We start from the raw sequence: 4,498 nt of genomic DNA on the forward strand, positions 1-4,498 counted from the left end.
TTCTGACTTTGACAATATTTTTCTTCACCGTATCTGTTGCAATCTCCCTATTCCTGGCCTTTGAGACTCCATGTAGTTTTGCTAATGTAATTTTATTATCACAATTATACCCCTCCAGAAGTGATAGTTCTTATATGCCAATCTTTTTTTTTTTCTTTCTTTCTTTTTTGAGGCGGAGTCTTCCTCTGTCACCAGCTGGAGTGCAGTGGCATGATCAGCTCACTGAAACCTCTGATTCCTGGGTTCAAGCGATTCCCCTGCCTCAGCCTCCCAAATAGCTGGGTCTACGGGTGTGTGCCACCACGCCCCTTTTTTTTTTTTTTTTTTGTATTTTAGGAGAGGTGGGGTTTCACCATGGCCAGAATGATCTTGATCTCCTGACCTTGTGATCCGCCTGCCTCGGCCCCCGAAAGTGCTGGGATTACAGGCGTGAGCCACCACATCGGCTTATAGGCCCATCTTCATTAACTAGTTTTCATTTATCAAAAGCCTTTCAGCTCATTTATATCTGTGCCAATTTTTTTTAAAGGTTTTTTGGCCGTAAGTTTATTCAATGCAAAATAATCCTCTCCAATTTTACTGAGGTGGCTACGTCCACGACCAAATCCGCCTCTAAACTGGAATTGTGTTGCTGACCCAGACCCCGCCTCGGCTTTCTTGTCGGCACCAGGCGGCACGGCACTCCATCTGTAGGTATCTCTGTCGGCTTCCCCTCTTGTGAGTCTTGCAGGTCACTCACCCTCCAGACCTTTAGGCCCAGGCCTGCCAGTTTCTGGATGGCTGCGGCATAGGGTGGCAGGCACAGTCTCCGGGGGCAGATGAAGGTAGTCACGGAGATACTGGATACCCTCATTGGTAAGGCACCAATAGAAACTCCTCCAGGCAAACTGTTCCTTCATGTAGCCTCAGGACTTGAGAGGCTGCATGGCCTTCATGACATGAAGGTTGGGCACATTGTTATCTGCCAGCTCCGGGTGCTTAGGCATGTGGGTATCCTTCTTGGCCACCATGACTCCCTCCTTAAAAAGGAGTTCATAAATGGCAATCCGGTTCTTCTTAGGCATCAACATCTCGGCAGCTGTAGGGTCTAGCGCCAGGGCTGGAAAGGCTGTGCTAATGTTTTAAATCAATTCTGCAGTGGGTTGATTTATCACCATAGAATCAGATGATCACAAAGGATTTCAGAAATCCTCTAGTCTTGCCCTTGCCCCACCCTAGTTCTGTTATGACACCATCCTTGATATATGGAGAGATTTTAATATTTTCCAATATTTACAGGGAAGATTCTAGCCTACAAGATAAAGTGAAAGAGATGCAGAGTAGTCCAACAGATTCTGCAGAGGAAATAGGAAAGGCAAAAAGATTAAAAACGGGGGTAAGGAAGGGATAATGAGTGGTGGGGACAGACTCTGCTATCAGGGTTTAGTGGATGATGTATCTTGACCTGACGTATTCACAACCTAGTCTGTAGAGGATCCCCATGTAATAACTGGGCATGGCTTTCGGTGCCCACCTCTAATTACTCTATTAGTAATTAGGCATTGTTTTGAAGACTTGGTATGCCTTTTATAGCCCATATTTCGGACCCCCCATAAAACATTAAGTCAGGAAATAAGTCATAAGCTAGATAACAGGAACTTTACAAATAATAATGGAGAAATTTGAAGCCAGTTCAGAACTAGACAGGTCAGGGCCAGATTTACCAAAGTGTTTTCTAAGAAAGGATAATAAGAAATGCCTGGCATCTGACTCAAACCCCAGGAAAGAAAGCAGGCAGGGGAAGAAATGCTGGAGTAGGGGAGAGGACTAGAAGCAGGAATGTCAGAAAAAATGTGTTCACTGTTCCCAAAGTTTTGTGATTGATTTTATCATTTTTTTAAAAAAGTAAGAAGTACTTTTAAAGAGAATGGTCAGCAGAGGGCCTTCAAATGAATATGAATGCTATAAAATATTCATGTAGGATCTTTGAGCTTTGGGTTTTCTTTCATACATATATATATATATATATGTATAGTACTTTGAGTTGCTGTTTTACTTATAGTTTTTTTTTAAGAAAAAAGAACAAAAATTTATATTTTATTGGAAAATAGTTGCAAAAGGCTACGGACCTCATTCTATGTACTGGCACTGATTTATAATTATTAGCAATATTTCATGGAGAACAAAATACTTCAGCAAAAAGTTAGTAGCTGACAAACTTCTACAACCCTTAGGTTGAGGAAGGCCTGTAATACATACAGGGGGTTCTTATTTCTTTTGGGGTATGAGTGGAGGTGGCTTATGTGTGTGTATCTGTGGTATGCTGCAAAAAACACTGAATGAAAAATAAGTCCCTTTTCAAATAGTTATGAAGACATTTACCAATTAAGCTAAATAAATATGCATTAGAATCAGCTGGTCAATCAATCTTTCTTGAGATTACATGTAAGTAACATGGTTATTTCAGTCCCTGTGGGAGGGAGGTTGAAATAGAAGCTTCTTAAATTCCTCGTCAGTCCTAGTAATGTGTGATTTCAGGTGTTCCATCTTGATCCTGAGTCTTACTTTTCCTTAATAAGCCAACCAATGTGTCATGAATGAAGTAGATTTAGGGGATTTCCAACTTTACACTGGTGGGGTAATGCTTGAATTTTACTTTTGGAAGACATTTTTTTGGGGGAAGATGTTGAAGGATAACAGGAACAGTTGAGTAAGTCCATTGGAGCACAAATAATATAATACTGTAAAATCACCTTTTGTTTCTTTACTGAAAACCTAGATTTGATGTTAAAATCTGTTTTTTTTTTTTTTTTTAATTCAAGGAATCCCAAAACGTAGATAAATTCTGGGGCAAAATTATTTCATCATTCATACTCTGAGAAAGTAAAATAAATTATTTCCAGCGCTAATAAGCTTTGCAAATGTTCTCTTTTCAATCTCCTCTATCATTGTCACGTTGTTCTTGGATAGGACCACACTATTACTATACTTCACACATGTGATGTGTTAGAGAGGTAGCCAGTCCCTTAGCATCCATTGGAAGTGGACGTCTGTTTTTATTCAATGTCCTCGAATCCCTTCTTTGAGAAATGACTACTCCTAAATCCATGTGATTCTGGCCAGACACAATCACGTGGTCCTGCCATCGCAAAGGGTGGGGAAGTGACTCATCATGACCATCAGATTCCTTTTTAGGGATTTATTTTCATGCTGGTGGTAGGGGGCATGAAAGATATCTTTTATTTCTGTTCTTGCTGAATTGGAGGGATATATAACTTTGGCTGCTAATGGCAGTCATGCCTGTTACATGTTCTTCAGTTTATTTTATCTGGTATTAATATGCCTACTCTAGCTTTTTTTGGATTACTTTTGGCATATTATCTTTTTCTGCTGTTTTTCTTCTTTTAACCTAGTTGTGTTTTTACATTTAAAGTGTGTTTCTTATAGATAGCATATAGCTGCTTTTTGCTTTTTTTTTTTTTCCAATTCTACATCTCTGCATTTAAATTGTGTTGTTAACCATTTACATTTAATATGATTATTTATATAGTTGGGTTTTTAGCTTTTTTATTTTAACAGAGACAGAGTCTTACCATGTTGCCCAGGCTAATCTCAAATCCTGGACTCAGGTGATCCTCCTGCCTTGGCCTCCCACAGTGCTAGGATTGTAGGCGTGAGCCATTGTGCCTGGCTGAAATAGATGGGTTTAAATCTGCTATCTTACTATTTGTGTTTATTTATTTATTTTTACCTCTTCTCTTTTTTCCACTCTCTTCCTCTTTTTCTGCCTGTTTTAGGATTATTTTTTATGATTTGATTTTGTCTCCTCTTATTAGCTTATTAAGTTATTAGCTATGCCTTTTTTTTAAGTGGTTGCTGTAAGGTCTGTAGTATATTTCTTTAGTTTAATACAGTCTATCTTCAAGTAATATTACTCATGAAAGAGACAACCTGCAGAATGGGAAAAAATATTTGCAAATATCTATCTGATAAGGAGTTAGTAGCCAAAATATATAAGGGACTCAAACTCAATAGCAAGAAAACAATAACCTGATTAAAAAATGAGAAAAGAACATGAGTAGACATTTCTCTAAAGAAGACATGTGGGCTGGGCATGGTGGCTCATGCCTGTAGTCCCAGCACTTCGGGAGCTGGGTAGATTACCTGAGGTCTGGAGTTTGAGACTAGCCTGGCCAACATGGTGAAACCCCATCTCTACTAAAAATACAAAAAATTAGCTGGGCGTGGTGGCGGACACCTGTAATCCCAGCTACTTGGGAGGCTGAGACAGGAGAATGGTTTGAACCTGGTGGGGGGGTGGGCAGAGGTTGCAGCGAGCTGAGATCAAGCCATTGCACTCTAGCCTAGGCAACAAGAGTGAAACTCCACTGCAAAAAAAAAAAAAAAAAAAATGGACATGTAAATTGCTAACAGGTATATAAAAAATGCTCTATATCACAAATCATCAGGGAAATGCAAATTAAAACTACAATGAGATATTACCTTATACCTGTTAGAA

At 39.4% G+C, this 4,498-nt stretch overlaps 1 pseudogene; it reads right to left on the minus strand.

Annotated features, from left to right (window-relative positions):
* Positions 1–482: 482 nt before the first annotated feature.
* Positions 483–1,070, minus strand: LOC105716438 (small ribosomal subunit protein eS10-like; annotated as a pseudogene).
* Between the last annotated feature and the right edge of the window lie 3,428 nt (positions 1,071–4,498).

This window comes from Aotus nancymaae, unplaced genomic scaffold (assembly GCF_030222135.1).
Source record: "Aotus nancymaae isolate 86718 unplaced genomic scaffold, 86718_ANA_hifiasm-v0.15.2.pri h1tg000062l, whole genome shotgun sequence".
In the NCBI taxonomy this organism is placed as follows: domain Eukaryota; kingdom Metazoa; phylum Chordata; class Mammalia; order Primates; family Aotidae; genus Aotus; species Aotus nancymaae.